This window comes from Pristiophorus japonicus, chromosome 6, assembly GCF_044704955.1.
Source record: "Pristiophorus japonicus isolate sPriJap1 chromosome 6, sPriJap1.hap1, whole genome shotgun sequence".
NCBI lineage: Eukaryota > Metazoa > Chordata > Chondrichthyes > Pristiophoridae > Pristiophorus > Pristiophorus japonicus.
Window position 1 is genome coordinate 154,201,036 of NC_091982.1, and position 14,401 is coordinate 154,215,436.

The following is a 14,401-nucleotide window of genomic DNA, read 5'->3' on the forward strand; positions in this document are numbered from 1 at the left end:
CAAACACAGACAGACACAAGTAGCCGGAGGTGGGGAGTGAAGAAATGGAGTAGTGAAGGAAACTACAAGAAATCATCAAGGACCGACCGAGCACGAGGCCCACGAAATGGAAGGTTGTCAGCAACCAAATTGACAACCCGGGCCACCACAACCAGCGAAACAACCAACCAAAACCAACTCAGCAAAAACCGAAGAATCGACATTTATTTCCACTCTACAATCTACTTCGGAACGACCAACGGGTGAGAAATTACAAAAAGGACTAACTAAACTATTCCTAACCAAAGAAAGTGGGTACTTACCCCATACATCCAAAACGCAACTTACCACATCAACGGACGTACCCCAACCGAAGACTACGCAGTCCGAAGTCCTCTCCTCCGACCGGGGTACGGCTCGCCAAGAAGGACAAGTGCAGCGAACCCCAAAACCGCGATTCACCCGCAACTGTCAAAAAGGGGATTGGTAAGCATGGCCCCTGAACCCACAGAGCTATAACTTAGTTAGTTAGAGGAATTGGGGGAGGGAGGCTGGGATAACTTGTGTAAATGTATCTGCATTCTCCTCTTTACCCCATTTAGAGTTTAAGCTGTATTCTTTTCCCCACAGACTGTAATTGGACAATTGATTCAATGTGTTGTACCCCTCAGTGTGTATTGGTCTGTGTGTGTTATTAAAGGTGTGCCTTTTACTTCTTTTTAAACACAATAAAGCCATACCTGCTTCCTACCTTGAAACCGATTGTCTGTCCAAGTCTGTCACAGTCCCTTCATAATTCCAGTGTCTAGAACCAAGGGTGTGGGAGCGATTCGGAACCGTTCATATAAGGTCAGAAGGGAAAGCTGACCCCCTGCAAACCACCCCTTACACGCCACATCACTAATGTGTAAACCAGTGGTATTTTAAAGTAATTTATTGCCATTTATTATAATATATGAATGATGTAATGTTATGCATGTAGCATCTGTACTCTTCTGTACTCTCATGTTAATTATATGTAACGTCTCTCCTTCAGATTTATTGCAGTAGTGTTGCTCTTCGTACATATGCCTGTGCAGCGCAATCATTCTCATGTCTCCCCTTCTCTTCTACTAACCTCAATTATGTTTTCCAGCTCCCCAGGTGCAACAGGAGACCCCTGGAGCATCACCCCAATTGCTGCAGGTCATGCTGACAACGGAGGAAGAAGATCCAACCGAGGAGGATGATGAGCAGTCGAGGAACCTGCAGTACCTGCGGCCACGTCATGCTCAACGGATGAAGTAACAGGTCCAAGCAGCTTGCAGCAGGGCACACCAAGAAGTGCAGTGCCCACGCCGACTCTGCAGAGGTTGGGTCGGCGAGGTAGGCATGAGCAGCGACAGGCAGATGTGAACAAGGACATTGTGTTTCTGTTGAGAGTGAGCGTCGACATTGGTTGAGAGCTCCTCCAAGAAATTGGTGGGTTGACCGGCAACATTGCCACACTATCTGCTCAAATCTCGGAGGAAATGGGGCAGATGGTTGCGGCAATGCGGCAAAAGGCTGGCTCCATCAATGCCATGCGGTAGGCGATGGTTTCAGGATATGGCACCGCACCCCAAGGTGTCATACCACCAACAACGTCGACAGATGCAAGTCAGAAGGAATAGGGGCGTTAGATTTGCACTGGGACCTCTCTAGACTCCAGAGAATTTTGGTAGATTACAAACAATGCATCCAGTATCTCTGCAGCCACTTCTTTTATGACCCGAGGTTGCAGGTCATCAAGTCCAGGGGACCTGTCCACCTTTAGTCCCATTGTACATTCCTGTCTGGCGTAAAAATTAAATGGGGCATGTGGCTCAACCATGGCGAACAAGAGAAATTAGGGATAGTGTTAAATCTAAGGAAGAGGAATATAAATTGGCCAGAAAAAGCAGCAAACCTGAGGATTGGGAGAAATTTAGAATTCAGCAGAGGAGGACTAAGGGTTTAATTAGGAGGGGGAAAATAGAGTATGAGTGTAAGCTTGCAGGGAACATAAAAACTGACTGCAAAAGCTTCTTTAGATATGTGAAGAGAAAAAGATTAGTGAAGACTTGCAGTCAGAATCAGGTGAATTCATAATGGGGAACAAGGAAATGGCAGACCAATTGAACAAATATTTTGCTTCTATCTTCACTAAGGAAGACATGAATAACCTCCTGAAAATACTAGGTGACCAAGGGTCTAGCGAGAAGGAGGAACTGAGGGAACTGAGGGAAATCCTTCTTCGTCAGGAAATGGTGTTCGGGAAATTGATGGGATTGAAGGCCGATAACTTCCCAGGGCCTGATAGTCTGCATCCCAGAGTACTTAAGGAAGTGGCCCTAGAAATAGTAGATGCATTGGTGGTCATTTCCAACATTCCATGGAATCTGGATCAGTTCCTATGGATTGGAGGGTAACTAATCTAACCCCACTTTTTAAAAAAGGAGGGAGCGAGAAAACAGGGAATTAGCCTGACATCGGTAGCGGGGAAAATGCTGGAATCAATTATTAAAGATGTAATAGCAGCGCATTTGGAAAGCAGTGACAGGATCGGTCCAAGTCAGCATGGATTTATGAAAGGGAAATCATGTTTGACAAATCTTCCAGAATTTTTTGAGGCTGTAACTCGTTGAGTGGATAAGGGAGAACCAGTGGATATTGTGTATTTGGACTTTCAAAAGGCTTTTGACAAGGTCCCACACAAGAGATTAGTGTGCAAAATTAAGGCACATGTGATTGGGGGTAAGGTATTGACGTGGATAGAGAACTGGGTGGCAGACAGGAAGCAAAGAGTGGGAATAAACGGGTCCTTTTCAGAATGGCAGGCAGTGACTAGTGGGGTACTGCAAGGTTCAGTGCTGGGACCCCAGCTCTTTACAATATATATTAATGATTTAGATGAAGGAATTGAATGTAATATCTCCAAGTTTGCAGATGACACTAAGCTGGGTGGCAGTGTGAGGAGGATGCTAAGAGGCTGCAGGGTGACTTGGACAGGTTAGATGAATGGGCAAATGCTTGGCAGATGCAGTATAATGTGGATAAGTGTGAGGTTATCCACTTTGGTGGCAAAAACAGGAAGGCAGATTATTATCTTCATGGCGACAGATTAGTAAAACGGGAGGTGCAACGAGACCTGGGTGTCATGGTACATCAGTCATTGAAAGTAGACAGTAAAGAAAGCAAATGTCATGTTGGCCTTCATAGCGAGAAGATTTGAGTGAGACCACACCCTGAGTATTGTGTGCAGTTTTGGTCTCCTAATCTGAGGAAGGACATTCTTGCTATTGAGGGAGTGCAGCGAAGGTTCATCAGACTGATTCCCGGGATGGCAGGACTGACATATAGAGAAAGACTGGATCGACTAGGCTTATATTCACTGGAATTAGAAGAATAAGGGGATCTCATAGAAGCCCATAAAATTCTGACGGGACTGGACAGGTTAAATGCACGAAGAATGTTCCCTATGTTGGGGAAGTTCAGAACCAGGGATCACAGTCAAAGGATAAGGGGTAAGCCATATAGGACCGAGTTGAGATTAAACTTTTTCACCCAGGGAATTGTGAACCTGTGGAATTCCCTACGACAGACAGTTGTTGAATCCAGTTTGTTGGATTTATTCAATAGGGAGTTAGATGTGGCCCTTACAGCTAAGGGGATCAGTGGGTATGGAGTGAGGACAAGAGTGGGGTACTGAAGTTGCATGATCAGCCATGTTCATATTGAATGGCGGTGCAGGCTCGGAGGACCGAATGGCCTGCTCCTGCACCTATTTTCTATGTTTCTATGTTTGCCTAGTAATTTTTCTCCAGTAATAGTGATTGCTTTAAGTCCCCTCCCCACCCACCCAGCCCCTAATAACCACTTGATTATCTATTATTGGGATGTTTTGAGTGTCTTCTATTGTGAAGACCGATATAAGCTATTTGTTCAAAGTCTCTGTCATTTCCCTGTTTCCCATTATTAATTCCCCAGTCTCATCCTCTAAGGGACCAAAGATTACTTTAGCTACTCTCTTCCTTTTTGTATACCTGCAGAAGCTCTTCCTGTCTGATTGTATATTTCTTGCTAGTTTATTCTCATAATCTATCTTCTCTTTCATTATATTTTTTTTAACTCATCCTTTGCTGGTTGCTAAAAATCTCCCAATCCTTTGGCCTTCCACTAATCTTTGCAACACTGTATGCCTTTATTTTCAATTTGATACCATCCTTAACTTCCTTAGTTAGCCACGGATGTTTCATCCTTCTCTAAGATTCTTTCTTTCTCAGTGCATGTGGGGTGATGAAGGCCCAAGTCTTTGTTTACATCCCACCTGAGAGGAGGTCTATGAGCGCCTGCCATCTTTGCATGTCTGCCAATATTCATCTACTATCTTACCCTTTAATCTCTTTTCCCAATCCACTTTAGCCAACTCTGTCATATATGTAATCTCCATGTAACCGTAAACTTCATACAACAACACTGTACATTGTATACACCTAAGAAATGCACACCTTGACCACAGGGGGCGAACTTGTGGCACACACTCCTCACCAAGTCATCCAGGTATGTAAAGGTAAATCAACACGCAGGGTCATGACTCATTGGTCCTGTGAATAAAGGTACTGGTCACAGAGTGACCTTGTCTCCAGTATGTGCCTCGTGTTGATTTACAGTAGAGTGTCAGGACACAATATTTGGCGACGAGAAATGGGAATCAATGACTCCCGAGAATGGCCGCTGGTAGCACAGAGGAACGGTATTGTGTTGGTGAGGACTGGGACGATTTCGTTGAGAGGCTCCAGCAGAGTTTTGTCACGAAGGTCTGGCTGGGAGTGGCAGCGGCTGACAAGCGAAGGGCGCATCTACTGACCAGCTGTGGACCTAAGACCTGATGAAAGACCTGCTCGCACCTGAGAAGCCGGCGGACAAGATCTCAGAGGAGTTCAGCAAACTGATCGGTGAGCACCTCAAACCGGTGAACAGTATACACATGGCCCGACACCAATTCTATACGCACCGACGTCGGGAAGAGCAGAGCATACCGGACTTTATGGCGGACCTTCGGCGCTTGGCCAGCCTCTGTAAGTCACAGACGCCTGCAGCGGGGAGATGTTATGGGATTTCTTCATTGAGGGCATTGGTCATGCCAGGATTTTTGGAAGCTAATTCAAACCAAGGACTTGACCTTGGAAGCAGCGACGTTGATGACTCAAACCTGCATGGCGGGGGAGGAGGAAACCAAGATCATATACGCACATAACTCTGCTCCCAATGTGGCGATGGAGCAGGGAATTAACATGGTAAACACGATTCAGAAAACCGCAGGCAGGCAAGGGCAATTCGACACCAACCAGGTAGTAACAGACTCTAGGGTGGGTCCTCAACAGAGACAATGGCAGGTTGGACGGACATTTACACCAGCACGAGGGACAATACGTCCCGGATGGGACCATTGACACCCACTAACAGAGTGCTCAAGGGTAATCAAAGAGACAATCAGAGAGGAATGCCTGGTAATAGCTCTTTTGTTCACAACAATCTCAACCTGCAGGTTTCAACAATTTATCTGCAGAAATTGTAACTTCAGTGGACATTTAGCCAGAATGTGCAGGAAGCCCGCAGCAAGGCTGGTTTACGAAGCGGATGAACCACGAGCAACAGCAACAGATGCTGAAGTTCAATGGGTTCAAGTGGCAAACATCCACAGCTCATACACATAAAGACGCCACCTATGATGATGAGAGTACTATTAAACGGCATCCTGGTACACATGGAGTTGGACACAGGAGCCAGCCAGTCACTTATGAGTGTCCATTAATTCGAGAAACTGTGACCACTCAGAGCTAGCAGACCCAAACTAGAACGCATTGACACGCAATTACGGACGTACACCAAAGAGATCATCCCAGTGCTCGGCAGTGCAATGTTGGTGGTCACACATAATGGATCAGAGAGCCGGCTGCCACTCTGGATTGTCCCTGGAAATGGTTCCGTGCTTTTGGGGAGGAGCTGGCTAGCCGAGATGAACTGGAAATGGGGGGATGTGCACGCCATTTCATCTGTGGGGCGAAGTTCATGCTCACAGGTCCTACAAAAGTTTGAGTCACTATTTCAACCTGGTGTCGGGACTTTCAAAGGCACCAAAGTAGTGATACGCATCACCCTGGATGCCACACCAGTGCACCATAAAGCCAGAGCTGTGCCGTATGTGATGTGGGAGAAAATTGAGAGTGAGTTGGACAGGTTGCTAAGAGAGGGCATAATTTCGCCCATTGAATTCAGTGACTGGGCAAGCCCCATCATCCCTGTCCTAAAAACGGATGGCTCGGTCAGGATCTGTGGTGACTACAAGGCCACCATCAATCGAGTGTCACTACAAGACCAATACCTGCTTCCGAGAGCGGAGGATCTTTTTGCCACACTGTCAGGTGGCAAGCTGTTCACCAAGTTGGACCTCACTTTGACCTACATGACCCAGGAAATGGCCGAAGAATCCAAGTTACTGACCACCATCACCACGCACAAGGGGCTGTTTGTTTACTACAGGTGTCCGTTTGGCATTCGTTCAGCAGCTGCTATCTTTCAAAGGATCATGGAAAGCCTGCTCAAATCCATCCCCGGAACAATCGTATTTCAGGAAGACATCCTTATCACGGGTCGAGACACCGAGGAACACCTCCACAACCCGGAGGAGGTGCCACGCCGACTGGACCAGGTAGGCCTGCGACTAAAGAAGTCCAAGTGTGTGTTTTTGGCCCCAGAGGTCGAGTTTTTGGGCAGGAGAGTTGCCGCAGACGGGATTCGGCCTACCGAATCCAAAACGGAGGCGATCCGTTGTACACCCAGGCCCGGCAACACAACGGAGTTGCATTCATTTCTGGGACTATTGAACTATTTCGGGAACTTTCTGCCGAACTTAAGCACATTGTTGGAGCCGCTACTGCGTAAGGGTTGCGATTGGTTTTGGGGTCACTGTCAGGAACGGGCTTTCAATCGGGCGCGGAACCTGCTTTGTTCTAACAAGCTGTTGACTCTGTACAACCACTGTAAGAAATTGGTTTTGACATGTGATGCATCATCCTATGAGATTGGGTGCATCTTGCAGCAGAGTAATGATGAGGGCCAACTCCAACCTGTGGCTTATGCCTCCAGGTCGCTCTCCCAAGCAGAAAGGGGATATGGGATGGTTGAAAAGGAAGCACTCGCATGGGTCTATGGGGTGAAAAAGATGCACCAATACCTTTTTGGCAGAAGGTTCAAGTTAGAAACGGACCACAAGCCGTTAACATCCCTGTTGTCCGACAGCAAAGCTGTCAATGCCAGTGCGTCAGCTCGCATACAGCTATGGGCTCTCACGCTGGCTGCGTATGACTACACCATATGGCAGGAGCCAGGCACCGAAAATTGCGCTGACGCGCTCAGCAGGCTTCCACTGGCCACCATTGAGGGAGCAGCGGAGCAAAGCGCTGAGATGGTCATGGCTATCGATGCCTTCGACAGCGCAGGCTCCCCCATCACAGCTCGCCAGATCAAAACCTGGACTAACAGAGATCCCCTTCTATCCTTGATTAAGAAATGTATCCTTACTGGGGTTTGGGCACCCGCACACGGAGCATGTCCTGAAGAGGCCAGACCATTTCACAGACGGATGGATGAACTCTCCATCCAAGCCAACTGCCTACTATGGGGTAGCCGGGTAGTCATGCCCCAGAAGGGAAGGAAGGCATTCATCAGGGAACTCCGCAGCCAGCACCCAGGCATTGTGCTAATGAAGGCCATTTCCCGGTCACATGTATGGTGGCCGGGAATTGATGCAGACCTGGAACACTGTGTTCGCAGGTGCATGACGTGTGCCCAGCTGGGCAATGCCCCCAGGGAGACCCCTCTCAGCCCGTGGCCCTGGCCCACCAAGCCATGGTCACGTATTCACGTAGACTATGCGGGCCCGTTCACGGGGAAATGTTCCTCATTGTTGTTGATACGTACTCGAAATGGATTGAGTGCATCATATTGAATTCGTGCACGACATCCACTACAGTGGAGAGTCTCCGTGCGGTCTTTGCGACCCACAGCTTGCCGGACATCCTGGTTAGTGACAACGGCCCATGCTTCACTAGCTATGAATTCCGGGAGTTTATGTCGGGGGTAATGGCATCAAACATGTCAGGACAGCACCGTTCAAGCCGGCTTCCAATGGCCAGGCGGAACGTGCGGTCCAAATCATAAAACAAGGCATGCTCCGGATTCAAGGAACCTCCCTTCAATGCCGCCTATCGCGCCTCCTGCTGGCCGACAGGTCCCGACCGCATTCGCTCACGGGAGTCCCGCCAGCGGAACTACTTATGAAACGTACACTTAAAACTCAGCTGTCCCTCATTCATCCAGTCCTGTCAGACATTGTTGAGGGCAAGCACCAGTCCCAAAATGAGTGCCATGACCATAACTCAAAGGGGAGATATATAGAAATCGATGACCCTGTATTTGTTCTTTATCACGCGGTGGGGCCCTAATGGCTTGAGGGTACTGTAATTGGTAAAGAGGGGAATAGGGTCATTGTGGTCAGACTTAACAATGGACAGATATGCCGCAAGCATCTGGACCAAGTAAAAAAAAGGTTCAGCATGGACACTGAGGAACCTGAGGAAAATCATGAGATGCTGCCCACATCACCGCCAGTGAACGAGCAACAAGAACCTTCAGCAGCATGTACAGTCCCTGCGGCCAGCCCGGACGAGCCGGAATCACCACAGGTGACAAAAACGCATGCCAAGGCTCAACAACCAAAGCCCCAACTGCGGCGCTCCACGAGAGAGCGCCGACCGGCTGAAAGACTCAATCTTTGACCCAAAGATATTGGGGGGTGGTGATGTCATGTATATAATCTCCATGTAACCATAAACTTCATATAACAACACTGTACACGGTATACACCTAAGAAATGCAAACCTTGACCACAGGGGGCGAACTTGTGGGAGACACTCCTCACCTGGTCATCCAGGTATATAAAGTAAGGTCCCACGCAGGGTCATGACTCCTTGGCCCTGTGAATAAAGGTACAGGTCACAGAGTGACCTTGTCTCCAGTATGTGCCTCGTGTTGATTTACAGTAGTGTGTAAGACAACAACAAACTCTGTCTTCATACCTTTGTAATTGTCTTTATTTAAGTTCAGGACACTAGTTTGAAACCCAAGTTTCTCACCCTCAATATGAATTTGAAATTCTAACATGCTATGATGACACTTTCCTAGAGGATCCTTTATCATGAGATCATTAATTAATCCTATCTCATTGCACGTTAACGTTTCTAATTAATCTTTTTATTCTAGCACAGGTCAATTAGCAGCCCCCTCCACTGGGTAACCAAAGGATGAAGATGACTCCTCAGAGGAACCTGCAACGTCAGCGCAGATATGCACCTCAGTGGGTCATTTGAACCACAGAGTAGAGTTGTCACTTGGTGTCTCACAAGTCACAAGTGAGAAAGAGCAGATGATGCTTACAGAGACAACAGTGGAGACTCCTTGCTGGAGGACGCAGGATGCTCCAAGCTCTGCTGAGCTGCATGCAGACGCTGAGCCTCGGGGGGCCATCGAGAAAGAGAGTGATCCTGGAGGGGCAGCAACAAATACATGAGGCTGTGGCATCTTTTTCAGCCATAATGTCTGCAAAATTTAGAGTATGGAGACGTCTACCTCCAACATGAGCACCACCATGTCGCAGGCTCTCCCATGGAAAGGATGGCCATCTGCATGAAGCAGTAAATGCATCACTCGCATGAGCACATGCTAGCTGTGGACAACAGATGGCAGGCACTCATAGACCTCCTCTCAGGAGGGATGTAAACCTAGACTTGGGCCTTCATCACCCCACTGCTGTGCAGCAAGGTGCTCGCCAGCTCCTTGCGAGCAGCGCAGTGTGGGTGGCCCATGAGAGAGATGCTGGTGAAAGGGGACATGGAAGTGGGTGCTCCTCTCAAAGCACCCCATTTCTTCCCCATTGCCTCCCGGTCAGTCATAGCCCCACATTCTTCCTCGGATCACGATGGCCAAGTCTACCTCTGCACAGTTGCAGGAGGAGCTAAAATCAGTCATGATGACCATGAAACTACCTGATTGTCGAAAAAACCCCATCTGGTTCTAATGTCCTTTAGGGAAGCAAATCTGTCGTCCTTACCCAGTCTGGCCGATCTGTGACTCCAGACCCACAGCAATGTGGTTGATTCTAAACTGCCCTCTGAAAGCCAGTATTGATGAAGGTGACTCGCCACCACCTCCTCGACGGCAATTAGGGATGGGCAATAAATGCTGGTCTTGCAGCCAATGCCCACATAATGTGAATGAATAAAAAAAATGTTGGTGGGCCATCTTAGGCTCCAAAACCTGGTGGACATCCGCCAAAAGTGTCTGCCGATTCACAGCAGGGAAGTGAGCAACCTGCAATTACCCCAGCTGAAGCCAGAGGGGTTGCACCTTGCAGAAGCACTCGGAATAGAAAAATGACACAAAGGCATGGACATGGGTGTTTCAAAAAATGTTAGTGATAAGTTTCAGTTATTTTGATCATACACATCAATGTTTTTCTTGGCACTACTTTTGCGCCTTGTCCAATCTTGCCTCAAACCTTGGAAGTGACTTTGTTACTTGGGGCCCAATTTTCCCCAACCCTTTTTTTCAGCGTACTTACCTTAAATGCGCCGACTTTGCGCGCTGGAAACGGCGTAGAAAATAAAGAGCCCCATCCTGCCTGCTCTGCTGACTCTTCGGTGTCCCAGCGTGGCGTAGCTAGTGAAGTGGGGGGCGGAGCAACAGGCCAGCGCAGAAAGCACTGCCGGCAGCTGCGCGCATGCGCAGTGAAGTCTGCGCGCATGCTCCTGTTCTCCCAGCGTGTCCTGTGGGCTGTGAGCAGGACCCGATGCTCGCAGCCCCTATCCCCAGTCGAAGGGATGCCCGATCTCGCCGCACCATATCCCTGGCCGAGTGGCCTCCCGCACCGGCCGGCCGGCTGTGTTCCTGGGCCGAGGTAGGACTTCAGTTTTATTTTTTATGTATTGATGTTTGTGCTTGAGCATTTTGTTTGGGGAGGGAGGAGAAGAGTTTTGCGGGGGGTCGGGGGGGAGAAAGAGTCTTTTGTTGGGGGACGGTGGGAGAAAGAGTGTTTTGATCGGGGCGGGGGGGATCTTTAAAAAAAAACGATTCTGGCATAAAGGTAGGACTTTTATTTTTTATTTGTTATTGATTGATTACTTATTACTTCTTGTGGTTTGTTTAGTGCTTTGTAAGTCTTGGTGCTTTAAATGTACTAACCTGAGCCGATTTCTTAACTGCCCGCGAATTTTTCAGAGCTGGCCACATACGCTGACCTAAGTCGATTTGGAGTAAGTTTTAGCTAGCCAAAGTAGCATAAATGGCCAAAACTGGCGTAAGTGTCTGGGAACGTCCCCTTTAGAAAATAAAACGGAACTAAAAAAAATCATACCTAACTGACTTACTCTGGAGCAAATTTTTTTGGGGAAAAATGGCATTTTTTAACTTATGCCAGAAAAAACAACTTACTCCAAAAAAATTGATGCAAGTCATGGCCAAATTTGGGCCCTTGGGGTGATGGTGAGACATTACTTAACCTCGAGCAATGGGGCTTTGGGTAAAAAGAATGGCTTGGTCATTGTAGGGTTGTTTTATGGTGTTGTTGTGGGTACGGGGAACTTAGTACAGCATGTGGCAGCCTTGCGGCTGCAGTGGAGCAAGTTAAGTAAATCTGGCCATGATGTGGGCATCCCGGGCCTCTCTGGCAGTAATGTGCACTGCTGCTGGTGCTATCTACACCTCAGCTTCCTCCTCTTACTCCTCCTTGTCTTCCTCCTCCTTCTCTTCCCCTGAAGAGGCTGTGCGTTGTGCACCATGCTCCTCCTGCAGCTCCACTCCTGGCTGCTGTGCTATGTTGTGCAGCATGCAGCAGCCAACGATAATTCTGGAGACCCTGTCTGGTGACTACTGAAGGGCACATCCAGATGTGTCAAGGCATCCGAGACACATCTTCCGCATGGCTATTGCTTGCTCTGTGGCGCACCTGGTGGAGATGTGGCTCTCGTTATAGCGCTCCTCGGCCTCAATGCTAGGCATCCTCAGGGGTGTCATGAATCATGTCTTCAGTGGATAGCCCTTGTCTCTAAGCAGCCGGCCGGTAATTGTGTTTGGTGGTGCGACGAGCTGAGGGAGGGTGGACTGGCGCAACATGAAAGAGTCATGACAGCTGCCAGGGAATCTGACGGAGACATGCATAATCAACTTTTTATGCTTGTAGACGATCTTCAGTAGTTTCAATAATCAAACTGGCTTCTTTAGTTCTCTAGACCTGCCCACAGACTTAATTTGTCTTGTAGGATCCCAAATTTGATTAAAGTTCATAGTTTCTTCCATGAGCATTTTAGGACTTCTAACTTTCTGGCAGATGGTTCCAATTTAAATTTCCTTTCCAATGAGTCCAAACACTGCGGTGGGGGTTCCCACGAATCTTGCCCTTCTCTTACACACACATCACTGAGAATGCTAGCAGCCTCGCCCCAGAAGCAACAAGAAATTGAACAAACAGGTCATTATGAAACTGGTTGGGTTGGACACACCCAGTATTGGCATGGATCACTGAGTACACTAGCAGCCTCTCCCCAGAAGGAATTGAACAGACTTACCTTTCCAACAGGTTCATCATTAACCCATTGTAGAAGTTGGGGAAATGCAATGGCTTGATCAGTAATAATTTTCACATGCTGGATCAAACAGAGCTAAATTTTTCTATAAAATTGTGTGTCATTTGAAGAGGCTCCAGCTCCAGTCAGGAGTCATTCACTTTCACTGTAGCTTGGTAGGTTATGGGAATTGATGTCTGCATGAGCAGAGAGGCTTTCTGTACCAGTTCATTTTCCTGTATGCATTAGGGGTTGCTGGTTAGAAAACCAAAATGTGTCAACATGGGCAACTTGAAATTTTCCAGTTAGTTGAAGTCTCTGTTCCACAAATGGGCTGAATCTAATAATTCAAAAGCACAACGATAAATGCTGGGAACCCTCCACAGGTCGGGCAGCTTCTATGGAGAAAGGTAAAAAGTTAACTTTTCAGGTATAACATTCTGTGGGAGCTGGAAGACATTACAGATAAAGAGCTTGTAAGAAGAAACAGAGCAAATGAAATGGGGATGGGGATGGGCCATAATCAGAAAGAAAGGAAAAGGATGACTGATAAAGTGATTAAGTGGAGAACATAATCTTAAAATTATATCCAGCCCATTTAGGAGGGAAATCAGCAAGCAGTTTTCTTACCACATTCTCACTCCAATCTTGGCCCATTTACGTGGGATCAGGGAGGAAGCGCACAATATCGGAAGGCAGAACTTATCCCTCTGCTCTCATTACGCACGCTGTCATTTTGATTGCGGTCTTTAGTTACTCAGCCAAGGCTCCCACTGAAAACAGGCAGGAGCCTCACTATACAATGCAATTCCTGGTCCTATAAAGCAATACCACCCTAATGTAATTTTCAAGTACCATTGGGGAGAACATATGCTGTATGCGCTCTGCACATACACATTTTTTTAGACTGAACAATCCGAATTGGTGCTTGCACTGGGCCTCTCAACCCATTAGGAGCCAAGGCTGACAAGGCAGGTTGTGAGACGTGACAGACCCAAATGAAGGGAAAGGGAACTTCAGGTGTAGGCACGAGTTTGCAGAGAAGTGACAGAGTAGCTCATTCCCCAACACCCTGCTGATGCCTACTGAGGCCAAGGTGGGGTTGCTTGGAAGGATGCCCTTATGCCTCTCCACAACACTATATTGCATATGACTGTTAATGTCCCTGCAGATTTGCAAGTGTTCTATCGCATTAACAGCAGGTGTACTTACAGCAGATGGTACACAATGGTCTTTGCCTCTCTGCTGAATTAGACCTTGAGAAGACTGGTCCCCACATCATTCCCAGCGAGGTTTGACAGTCCATACAGGAGCAGACAAATAGGCAAGACTGGATTTCAATGTCCAAGGCATGCCTTCTTCCATGCAGTACCATGTAAAGCATGACATGCTATCATTAGGGTTCTTCCGAAGAACCTTCCAACAATGGTTAGGCAGGCATTCACATATCATAGCAATGCCATCTGCTGGCACAATCTCCTTTAGAAAGAGGGGTACCCCTCTCTGCAGATGCTGGTTTCAGCTTGTGTACTCCTTGCCTCTTCAATTTCGAACTCTGGATGTCTTCAGCTCAGGACACTTAGATTGAGTGAGGGTGCATGCTAACATTTACTGGCATTGCTCGATGCTGAGGGAGCAGCAAGGGGAGCTGTGCTAACTCCTGGTCATTAATGGTAAGAAATTCCAGCACTTTGGCAGTGTGCGAGGGCAAGTCACTACAGGTGGTAGACATGCTTATTAGA